General features: G+C 46.1%; 1 protein-coding gene and 1 non-coding gene across 3 annotated transcripts in view; both read left to right on the top strand.

Annotated features, from left to right (window-relative positions):
* The window catches only part of LOC126473551 (tubulin polymerization-promoting protein homolog), a 429312-nt gene that overhangs the window by 213615 nt on the left and 202881 nt on the right, over positions 1-12816 (top strand). The window lies entirely within an intron of this gene.
* Trnap-cgg (transfer RNA proline (anticodon CGG)) lies at positions 11182-11256 on the top strand. Its single transcript has one exon. It is a non-coding gene; the product is annotated as a tRNA-Pro (tRNA).

Here is a 12816-nt window from a genome sequence, read left to right as displayed (position 1 = left end):
CAACAACGAGTCCGACCAGCCAGAGAGTCTCTTACAAAGAAAGTGCAGTCAGAGATCCAATGCAATGTGCTACACAGCGCTACCAACACAGAAGCAGCCACAGCCGAGGAGTGACGCAAGGAACATCAGCCACACATCTTAAGTAGGACAGCAAGCACTGTTTCGAGTATAATGATGAAATGAAATACGATGAGACCAGTATGTCTGTAGAAATGTCAAGATTCTCGAACAGCGTCGTTAAGGGGTCTGTCGAAACAAAGCTGCCTGAAAAGCTAATAAACCAGGACGGAGGTTTCAATTCAAACAAGTTTTTGGCTCCGGCACTCAGTATATCAAGATTTCCCGGGTCATCTCACGCACCAGAAGCCCTGGTAGAATGTGAGTCTCACAGAGTAACATTGCGGGCTATGAGAAACAAAGGAACTCCACAGGGGCGTAGTGGCCGCCGGGAGTCGAGCTCTGCTTTAAATAGCGTCGCCACAGCGGCAGTACTTCAAAAGTCTGTTTGTAGAGTAGACAGCGAGTATCCAAAACAACATTGCTCCTGACTGGGCCAGTCGTCGAAGCGTCTTACCGAAAAAAGGAGTCAGCGACTTGGCTGAACAGCCGAAAGTACACCATGGTTTGCGAGTCGTTCGACGGTGCCGCAATTCAGGTGACTGCAGTTGCTGATAACAGCTATGAGGACTACGTTGCAGACGTCCTGACAGACGTCGCTGACGCTTCTGATAATCTTTGATGAGCGCCACTGTTCGCAATGTATTTGGCGACTGAAGTTGCCCAGATGTTTATGTAACGCCATCGCAAACTACTGTCAATGAACAGAAGTGACACGCACGCCTCCTGATATGACAATCACACAAGAGGTAATAAAAGGATAACCTCGGGAGGCTGCAAGTAGCCCCATCTTCTGGAATGTAGTGAACGAGCCACTAACAAAATTCATGTGGGTGTAATGAGTTCATGGGAAATAGTTGGCTGTTTGGACCAGACAGGTGATGGCAGTCTAACAGATCAGGAGAGTTCCCTCAAAACTGGTTTGTGACATCGACATAGCTTTTTGTACAAATGGCCAATAGAAAACAGTACCTACCCTAAGAATCTATTGTTTTCATTCTGGGACTGAGTTTTTAAATAGTACTCAGTAGGGTCCTGAAGCCTCGGCTGTGTCGGTGTTCTGCCGCAGTCGACACGCAGTGTCAGCGTAGCTATTCTCCATCCCATAGGACCTCGTGGCTGGCACCATATTGGCGGAAGTCAGAGTTTTAATTTCTCACGCAGTTACAGGAATAGCGTGAGAGTATGAACTTTGTTATTCATGACACACGGTTCACGCAATCGGAAGAAAACCGCCAGCCGCTGTCTCCACACCACGGACAGATACTACGATACTACGACCTACAGGCCAGCCAACACATCATCATGCTTCACTGTTGATCCTGATAGCTGCTACTTCTCTCTCTCTCTCTCTCTCTCTCTCGCTCGTGTCAACATTGTACCGACTGCTATGATATAATGTAACTTTTATTTCTAATTGTTACTTGATTACATATGAAATATGGCGCTGAATGGCAGCGCACTCTTTCCTCACGTTTTCACACGTGAGGCAATACTGACCGTACGACTTATCTTAGAAGATAGACTACGGAAAGGCAAACCTACGTTTCTATCATTTGTAGACTTAGAGAAAGCTTTTGACAATGTTGAGTGGAATACTCTCTTTCAAAGTCTAAAGGTGGCAGGGGTAAAATACAGGGAGCGAAAGGCTATTTACAATTTGTACAGAAAGCAGATGGCAGTTATAAGAGTCGAGGGGCATGAAAGGGAAGCAGCGGTTGGGAAGGGAGTGAGACAGGGTTGTAGCCTGTCCCCGATGTTATTCAATCTGTATATTGAGCAAGCAGTAAAGGAAACAAAAGAAAAATTTGGAGTAGGTATTAAAATCCAAGGAGAAGAAATAAAAACTGTGAGGTTTGCCGATGACATTGTAATTCTGTCAGAGACAGCAAAGGACTTGGAAGAGCAGTTGAACGGAATGGACAGTGTCTTGAAAGGAGGATATAAGATGAACATAACAAAAGCAAAACAAGGATAAAGGAATGAAGTCGAATTAAGTCAGGTGATGCTGATGGAATTAGATTAGGAAGTGAGACACTTAAAGTAGTAAATGAATTTTGCTATTTGGGGAGCAAAATAACTGATGATGGTCGAAGTAGGGAGGATATAAATTGTAGACTGGCAACGGCAAGGAAAGCGTTTCTGAAGAAGAGAAATTTATTAACGTCGAGTATAGATTTAAGTGTCAGGGAGTCGTTTCGGAAAGTATTTGTATGGAGTGTAGTCATGTATGGAAGTGAAACATGGGCGATAAATAGTTTGGACAAGAAGAGAATAGAAGCTTTCGAAATGTGGTGCTACAGAAGAATGCTGAAAATTAGATGGGTAGATCACATAACTAATGAGGAGGTATTGAATAGAATTGGGGAGAAGAGGAGTTTGTGGCACAACTTGATGAGAAGAAGGGACCGGTTGGTAGGACATGTTCTGAGGCATCAAGGGATCACCAATTTAGTATTGGTCAGCGTGGAGGGTAAAAATTATAGAGGGAGACCAAGAGATGAATACACTACGCAGATTCAGAAGGATGTAGGTTGCAGTAGGTACTGGGAGATGATGAAGCCTGCACAGGATCGAGTAGCATGGAGAGCTGCATCAAACCAGTCTCTGGGCTGAAGACCACAACAATAACAACAACTTGATTACATATGAAATATGACGCTGAATAGCAGCGCACTGTTTCCTCCCGTTTTCAGTGCTTGACATACGTTTTTCTGTTTGTTTCTAAAGCTTAAAAGCAGAATACAACTGATGAGTCGAATTTAGGCTATTTCCATTGTTATGACTGTGGTATGGCGCTTCCTGTTCACCTACGAGGGGCGTTCAATAAGTAATTCAACACATTCTTTTCGGGTTTGGTTCAGGATTCCAGCGGACCGCATTATTCCCCGTAACTGCAAACCGTACTTTTCAACACAGTCTACGTTCAATGCGACGTCCTTACGCCACTTTACTGGGAGGGACTGCCGGCCGGAGTGGCCGAGCGGTTCTAGGCGCTACAGTCTGGAGCTGCGCGACCGCTACGTCGCAGGTTCGACTCCTGCCTCGGGCATGTATGTGTGTGATGTCCTTAGGTTAGTTTAAGTAGTTCTAAGTTCTAGGGGACTGATGACCTTAGAAGTTAAGTCCCATAGTGCTCAGAGCCGTTTTCGTTTGGGAGGGCCTATGTGACCGCATGGTAGCACTCTGCTGGTTGACGACTGAGGCGACGTCTTGCTGCATCAGTAACCTCCCCGTCAAACACGTTACTGCTCCCCGCGGACCGTATCCTTCATTGCGCCAAACAGATGGAAGTCGGAAGGTGCGAGGACGGATGAGGAAGAACAGTACAATGAAGTTTTGCCATCTCTCAGGCACGCAGCCTTGTGTGAGGCTTTGCGTTGGCATGAAGTTCGTTTGCATTTTTGTGGTGACGAACATACTGGAGTCATTTTTTCTGATTCCTGAGAGTAGCACAAAACACTTCGGTGTTGGTGGATAGGACAAAACACTTCGGTGTTGCTGGATACACCATGGAGGAGGGCATGTTGTTACCCCTTCATTTGTAACGTCCCCTTAGAAAAATCTTTATAAATGACAATGCTGGAAAACCTGAGCGGAACTGAACGTACTCACGACATTTCTCTCTTTACTTACTCTGATCAACAGTAAACTGACACACAGTATTTTTTTAGTGCAACGCAATCTGACTTTCAATAATCCCTACAAAAGAATGTCCTTGACTAACAATAACCTATTCCTTTAATGAATCACTTACCTCACAAAAATCTTCGTTACTCGAACTACTGCAATACAGCGAGCGCCAATACTGCCAGCTAAATAAAAGATCCTAACTACTGAAGGCACTAACTACTGATAGGCATAGTTAGCAAATGAAAGATTTTGACAGAGAACGAACAATGTATTTACCTTAATCTTTGTTGTGGACTGGCAAGACAGCCAATCCACAATGACGGGTTGCCGAAAGCGAGGTCTGGAACAGGTAAAGGAAGTTATGGTAGCAAAGAACGTACGTAGCTGCGGGAATACTTAACTTTAATCCATAATTGGTGAACATCTGTCTGACGGTACATGCATCACAAGATAAATAGCAAATGATAATGGCGCCTTGCTAGGTCGTAGCAAATGACGTAGCTGAATGCTATGCTAACTATTGTCTCGGCAAATGAGAGCGTAATTTGTCAGTGAACCATCGCTAGCAAAGTCGGCTGTACAACTGGGCGAGTGCTAGGAAGTCTCTCTAGACCTGCCGTGTGGCGGCGCTCGGTCTGCAATCACTGATAGTGGTGACACGCGGGTCCGACGTATACTAACGGACCGCGGCCGATTTAAAGGCTACCACTTAGCAAGTGTGGTGTCTGGCGGTGACACCACAATCTTCAAAAGTCAGTTCATGATTATTATTACAAATGTACTCTTTCTGTGGACACACATCCAGATCGTCCGCTCTCAAAATTCTGCAATCTCTCTCCCAACATCCACCACTGCTGGCGGCTCACCTCCAACTGCGCGACGATACGCCTTGTTCACATGCAACTGCCCAACGCTACAGTAGGAAATATTCCAACAATGCCAACCAGCCACAGACTGCACACAGCACAGTGTTTCTCATACAGAGCGCTACGTGGCGTTACGAACATAAAAACCTAAACAGCCTACTTACACAGTGTTTCAGAAGACTGTCGTCATGACTTTAACTGCTGCTGCTGTGGCTTTGAACCTATTCTTCGGAAGAGAGGTGGTGTGGCGCCACTTCATGGATTACTGTTTTCTTGCCGATTCGAAGTGATGAACTCATTTTTCATCGCCTGTGACGATGTTTGACGAAAAATTGTCACGATCGTCCGCGTAATGAGCAAGCATTCCGCACGGACAGTCCTTCCTTTCCCTTCTGTTACGCGGTGAGGAACCAAGGGGGCACATACCTTTGAGTACCCCAACTGGTGGACGACTGTGTCAGCACTACGAACGAAGACGTCCAGTTGTGCATCGTAATGTTTGACTGTGGTTCGGCGATCAGCTCCTGTGTGTGTGTCCGCACGTTCCATCATTGCAGGAGTCTCAGCTGTTCGCGGCCGGCCGGCATGAGGAAGACTGGACAGGTTTGTTGCGATGATGACAGACGCCTCGCCCAGCGACTCGCCGCGCTTTTGTTCACTGCCAAGTCTCCGTAGATATTATGTAAGGGAACATGAATGTCTGTGATGCAAGCTGAAGAAGCGGAAACCGACGAAGGGCTGCCCCTCCCGCTCCGAGCGGAGTGTGCAGCCCTTCCTGAAGAAGATCGCGGCGTCGCTGAAGGACGGGGCGTACCCTCACGGGGACAACCCGTACCCCTTCACGCCGGCGCATGCGAGACCACCACTCCCTCACGAACCGTGCGACCTTAGGCACATGCGTTGCATGTTGCGTGAGGCGATGCCGAGGAAGGAGCTGATATTGCTGAACAGCCGCCCCATCTTCACCCCTTCGGACTGGGACCACATCTCCCTGGCCACAGAGAAGTGGGTGAAGGAAGAGTGGCGCTCCGGCAGGCGTCAGCCTGCCCCAGAAGATCTAGCAGCCATCAACTACTTCGCTAGTTTAAACACAGCGGGGTAGCCAGAGGTCCATCCGAACGAGAGGCCACATACGACAACAGAGCTGATAAAGGAGGAATAGCTGCACTGCTGCTTACAAGGGAACCTCCCCATCGCACCCCTCTCAGATTTAGTTATAAGTTGGCACAGTGGTTAGGCCTTGAAAAACTGAACACAGATCAATCTAGAAAACAGGAAGAAGTTGTGTGGAACTGTGGAAAAAATAAGCAAAATATACAAACTGAGTAGCCCAAGCGCAAGATAAGCAACATCAAGGACGAGGCGAACTCAGGAGCGCCGTGGTCCCGTGGTTAGCGTGTGCAACTGTGGAACGAGAGGTCCTTGTTCAAGTCCTCCCTCGGATGAAAAATTTGCTTTTTTTTTATTTTCGCAAGGTAATGATCTGTCCGTTCGTTCATTGACGTATCTGTTCACTGTAATAAGTTTAGTGTCTGTGTATTGCGACCGCATCGCAAAACCGTGCGATTAGTAGACGAAAGGACCTGCCTCTCCAATGGGAACCGAAAACATATGATCGCAAGGTCATAGGTCAACCGATTCCTCCACAGGAAAACACGTCTGATATATTCTATACGACACTGGTGACGGCATGTGCGTCACATGACAGGAATATGTTGTCGACCCACCTAACTTGTACACTTGGCGAATGGGTAAAAAGAGTCTTCTACCTTGCCCGATTTAGGTTTTCTTGTGGATGTGATAATCAGTCCCAAAAAAATTGATGAAAACATAAGAGTTTGTCACGTAAACTGCAACAAATGAATGCAACAGTTTCACAGTCGCACAGTTTTCCCTGTGCTCGGGCAAAACATATGTTTTTAACGTTTTCAAATTTTTCGGTTTAGGTGTAGCGTCCCCATACTACGGAGCAGTTACCTCACATCGGACGGACGGACGGACAGATAATAATTGTCGGAAAATAAAAATTTAAAAGTTTCACTCGAAGGTTGTCTAGAACCAAGGACCTCTTGCTCCGTAGCTGCTCACGCTAACCACGGGACCACGGCACTCCTGAGCTCACATGACTATGATATTGCTTACCATGAACATGGACTACTCAGTTTGTAAATTTTGCTTATTTTTTTCATAGTTCCACACAACTTCTTCCTGTTTTCTCGATTGATCTGTGTTTAGTTTTTCAAGGCCTATCCACTGTGCCAACTTATAACTAAATCTGAGGGGGGTGCGATGGGGAGGTTCCCTCGTTAGCCTCCCCCATCTCCGGACAGAGGATGTCCGTGATTTTAGCGAGACGAGACGAAACTATTGGAACTTCGTGAAACTATGTGGGGTGAAGCGGAAATATTCCACGATGTCCCACAACAGCTTCTGCATTTTTCCAACCGAAATTGGCCGAGGAAAAAAAAAACATTGCATCGCTTATAGAACGCTCTTCGTACATCTCCGGGATAAGCTTTGCTTAATCGACGTTCAGTCTAACTGGTTCATTCACATTTGGAAGCAGGACCGAGTTGGATGCTCTGTAAGCAACGCGATGGGCCGCCTCTTTTTCTGGCTTCGACTTGCTAGAGGACGTCACGGCCACGCGAAGCGTACCACGACGCACTGATGACGTCGTTGCCATAAAGTTCTCTAAAGGGACTATTGTTTTTTTACTACAAAAAATCGTTTAATTATGCGAAATTGTACTGCAAAAGCAAAGGCAGAGGACTTTTCACTGTTATGTAAGCCATAAATAGCATCTTACAAGTTTCTACCGAGAGTGATAGACAGAGTGTACGTGTGTGTGTGTGTGTGTGTGTGTGTGTGTGTGTGTGTGTGTGTGTGTGTGTGTGTGTGCATGTGAGTGGATGTGTCATAGAACAGTTTGCTAGCCAGAAGGCAGTAAACGCATTAACACCTCACACTGACAAGTACGCTTTCTCGAATACGCTATCAGATGTGATCATTGCTGCTTCTTTAATTCCATGACGTAGCTACGAAGTCGATATTTGTGCCTGGTAGCCAAAACAACGTTGCGTTGGTAACGCCCTTTCCTTTGTTTAGCCACATCACTGTTAACATTTCCTCTTACGATCAACACGAAGTGTACAGTTCAGGTACACTTTTACAGTAGAAGACAAGTGGCGAGTGATGGCAATTCGTATCTAGAGAAATGTCGATGAAATATTGGTTTCATTTTTATTCTCACTTACATCACGCAAAACAGAAAAACAAGACCCCTATGAGCTTTGCTTCCTTGTCTAAGAACACATTTATTTCTGTAATCTGATGCGAAAGTCATGAGCAATGTTGCGTCTGATATACAGCAATAAATCGAGCATTCGCATAAACTGAAAAGAAAATTAAAAACATAGTTTATCAGATGTAAGTGTAACTTAGAACTACCCCAATTGGAGTTATACCGCCGTTACTGCTCGCGATGTATATAAATAATCTAGTGGGTGGCACTGGAGGTTCTGTAAGATTATTTGCGCATAATGCTGTTGTAAACCACTCCTCATTATAACTGTAGCACGAGAAACGATAGGAAATAACTAAATTTCACTAATTGTGCTTGTGCAGCATAGTAAGAAGAATACATTATTAAATGTGTAGATTATTTGGGGATGTACAGAGTGCGACAATTAGTACCCGCTTGCGTATCTGGATGAACTGAGCTTCGGCGATAACGGCGGGTAAGTCATTCCATGCTGCTTCATGAGTCGTAGTGGCTGTTGATTGGGGAGCTTACGAGTCTCTTGGAAACTCATAATCACCTGTGAGAGAACCAGAGAACTTGCTGACCAGCGAAACACGTCCACCTTCTAATTACGTTATCTTGTTGAAAGACTATATAACGGATAACTCGCACATTAAGCACAGTCACAGGTCTTAACACGTCAGAGATGTAACGTCTGCTGCACAAATTACTGGTGATGAGGACTAAAGATAGTCGTTTATAAAAGACATCACATTTACGCCAGTGACTGTAACACTTTCTTTATTTCACGATTGCAATTTCGGCCTTAGGACATAATCAAGTGCAGATTTTTGTGGCTTTAAGCCATGTCAACTTCACATGAGCTGAGACATTTATATGTCGTGAGTCTGTTACATATTGCGAGCACACATATCCATATGTCATAAAACAACATAGTCTGTAGACATGTTCGTTAGCCCATCACTAGTCACTTATGCACTAAACTACAGCGGTACTTGATAATGGCCTAAGGCCGAAATTGCAATCGTGAAACAAAGAAAGTGTTACAGTCACTGGCGTAAATGTGATGTCTTTTATAAAGTTCTACATGACTGTGACTCAAAGGTATAAAAAGTTAAAGATGGTCGTGTTGCTTACCCAATGGCACTCCGTACCATCACATTAGGTACAGGATCCGTGAGGCGATAACTAATGCAATGTGGCTATGTTTGTTTCACGTAATAGATATTTTGTGATGCTGCGTGCAGAACAGGGACTCGAATGAAACCATGACGTGATGCCACTCTGGGTGCAGTGTTGAAGTTGCGCGTACCCACGGCTCTGCTGCCGCATCAACTGAAGTCGTAACAACGATCGCCGTGCTGACATCCCACAGTGTTCCAGGAGTCGTCACACTGTTCCGTGTAGATATCTGCTGCAAATAAACCGATTATCTGCCTCGGACAGTACGTTTTGCAACCTGCACCACGCAAGTAACGAGCAGCCCTTAGTGGCTCGCCATCACAGTTTCCTTTATCTTAAATATCTTTGTGACTAATGCCCTTTTGGCATATTTATTGTTTTATAAATGACATATAAGTACCGCCAGTCTTTCTCGATAATTCCGTACTTATACTCTATCATACGTTTTTAGGTATAATTCTGTGACCATGTCATAGAATATAGACCGCTCTATGATTTAAATTCTGAGGCAGACACTCCTAGCAGTGTCGAAACCCGGTTAATTCGTTAAAAATAATAACCGAGGGCTGTTTTTCTTTCAATTGTAACTATTCAGGGCCTCTGAACGTGCAGCCATGTACAAAATTTTTCTATAAGTCTCTTCAAATCGTCGAACGCCATGCGCTGCGCCTTGACTTTCACATCCGTGTGCCTTCTCTCACATGGATCCTCCATCCATCTTATCAAATTCCCATCCCTCCTCACCCACATCGAATAGCCCCGCATTTTCCATACCATCCGCAAACTAGATTCCAATAACCCCACTTCTCCACTCTGACCACCAAATATGGTATGCTGCTGCGTCTTCATAAACACATCCCTCCATTTCTACATAAACACACTTCTATCTGAACAGAACTTCAACCAAGTCCCTCTCCCAGACACCGAGATCCGACTGCTACCGACTTTAACTCTTCCTCACCCATCCCAGGGCTCCTCTCTCCATTTCCCTCTCCATCCTCCCCCAACCTCTTTCCTCTTGTAACCACTACCATCCTCACACACCACGATGCTGCTCACCCTCTGTCTTTCCCAATGGCTGTATTCCCACTCTCTGCATCTCCTAATTACCCTCTGCATAGTGTCCCTACCTAACAGCCCCCAGCTCTTAATCTACATCCCTCAACCCTATGGGATACATAAGGGCTTATTTCAATAGTGGTACAAGTCCATTACCTCCACTTTTCTGCCTATAATGCTTCTGAAAATAATGACCCGAACGGACATAAAGAAAGCTTCATCTCTAGCAAGAAGCCATATGCTTGAATATTTCTGGTATCTCAACTGCAGATTTTTCAGCGCTCATTTAACTTTAGGACTCTGTATTTCAAGATGAACAAAAATGGACTTGTACCACTACTGAAATAAGCCCTTCATATTCACTCCTACGTCAATACTTGTCACCCAGCGCAGGTCCTTCAGTGCCGTGCTTCAATATTTTTTATCAGACTAATTTCACGTTTCTGTAATATGTTTTTAAACTGTATTTATTTTCGTTTTTTAACTGTCTTTGATTTTAATTTAAAATATAACAGCCACAAATTTTGTTTTCTCGTTCTATATTTTTTAATTCTCCTGGCATAAGAACGGAGTGTTGTACCACTGACTTTTGATTTGAAATTGGTGCGTATTTGCAAAAGGCAGAACGAGAAGCCTACAAACTGGTTTTCAGGAATGCCGCAGTTGAAGACGAATTCATTTGTCGCATTCCGTTGATAACCTGTGATTCAAATCTGCCCTTCGATTTAAAGCTATTGCAGTTTCCAGAATGAGATTAGATTTTCACTCTGCAGCGGAGTGTGCGCTGATATGAAACTTCCTGGCAGATTAAAACTGTGTGCCGGACCGAGACTCGAACTCGGGACCTTTGCCTTTCGCGGGCAAGTGCTCTACCAACTGAGCTACCCAAGCACGACTCACGCCACGTCCTCACAGCTTTACTTCTGCCAGTACCTCGCCTCCTACCTTCCAAACTTTACAGAAGCACTCCTGCGACCTTGGAGAACTAGTACTCTGTACTGTGTAGGTAGGAGACGAGATACTGGCAGAAGTAAAGCTGTGAGGACGGGGCGTGAGTCGTGCTTGGGTAGCTCAGTTGGTAGAGCACTTGCCCGCGGAAGGCAAAGGTCCCGAGTTCGAGTCTCGGTCCGGCACACAGTTTTAATCTGCAAGGAAGTTTCCTATTGCAGTTTCCCAGTCGGCTTGCATTCGCTATGAATATCAACAAGGCACGGTACCAATCACTTCGTGTGGCAAATATGAAACATCCTGGGCAACGCCAGTGTTGGATAAAGGGGGAACAGAGACGATGAGGAGCCTGTCAATGTGTGAACTTCCATTTCGTTTCGTTCTTCCCTCCTCGGTGCTTGTTGCACAGTGTATACACAGTGATGCGGTCTCAAAGGCGAACAGTGTACACAGTACAGCAACTCTCGGGCAGAGCCCAGGCCGGACTTACGTCATGTCCCGGGACGGAACGCGACATGACTCAGCGAGCTTTTGCGTCGCGTGGTGCGGCCCGTAGTATCGTATCGACCGAGGGCGGCTGCGGCGGCGGCGGCGGCGCCGAGTTTAGCGTCGCGGCCACACCCACACCACACCACAGCACAGCACTGCGCCGCGCCGCCTTATCACGGAAGTAAGGCGGGCAGACGGGGCCGGCGCGACGCTCTAGCCGAGGCACCGCCCACCGCTGTCTAAGGCTGCCGGACTGGGTAGGGAGGTCTGCACGAGACGCTCGAGGACTTGCAGATGACCAGCGCTTCGTGAAACGACAGGCAGCTCACCCTCGACGTAAATACACTACTGGCCATTAAAATCGCTACACCAAGAAGAAATGCAGTTGATAAACGGGTATTCATTCGACAATTATATTATACTAGAACTGACATGTGAGTACATTTTCACGCAATTTGGGTGCATAGATCCTGAGAAATCAGTAACCAGAACAACCACCTCTGGCCGTAATAACGGCCTTGGTACGCCTGGGCATTGAGTCAAACAGAGCTTGGATGGCGTGTACAGTTACAGCTGCCCATGCAGCTTCAACAGGATACCACAGGTCTTCAAGAGTAGTGACTGGCGTATTGCGATGAGCCAGTTGCTCGGCCACAATTGGCCGGACATTTTCAATTGGTGTGCTGGCCAGGGCAGCAGTCGAACATTTCCTGTATCCAGAAAGGCCCGTGCAGGACCTGCAACATGCGATTGTGCATTATCCTGCTGGAATGTAGGGTTTTGCAGGGATCCAATGAAGGGTAAAGCCACGGGTCGTAACACATCTGAAATGTAACGTCCACTGTTCAAAATGCCGTCAATGCGAACAAGAGGTGACCTAGACGTGTAACCAATGGCAGCCCATACCATCACGCCGGGTGATACGCCAGTATGGCGATGACGAATACACGCTTCCAATGTGCGTTCACCGCGATGTCGCCAAACACGGATGCGACCATCACGATGCTGTAAACAGAAGCTGGAGTCATCGGAAAAAATGACGTTTTGCCATTCGCGGACGCAGGTTCGTCGTTGAGTACACTATCGCAAGCGGTCCTGTCTGTGATGCAGCGTCAAGGGTAACCGCAGCCATGGTCTCCGAGCTGAAGTTCATGCTGCTGCAAACGTCGTCGAACTGTTCGTGCAGATGGTTGTTGTCTTGCAAACGTTGTAACCTCCCCACCGCAATTTTTTTATAAGAAAATAAAGCAATACTTA

Source organism: Schistocerca serialis, chromosome 4 (genome assembly GCF_023864345.2).
Source record: "Schistocerca serialis cubense isolate TAMUIC-IGC-003099 chromosome 4, iqSchSeri2.2, whole genome shotgun sequence".
Taxonomy (NCBI): domain Eukaryota; kingdom Metazoa; phylum Arthropoda; class Insecta; order Orthoptera; family Acrididae; genus Schistocerca; species Schistocerca serialis.
The sequence above is the reverse complement of the archived record's forward strand: the minus strand, read 5'-3'. Positions and strand labels throughout refer to the sequence as shown.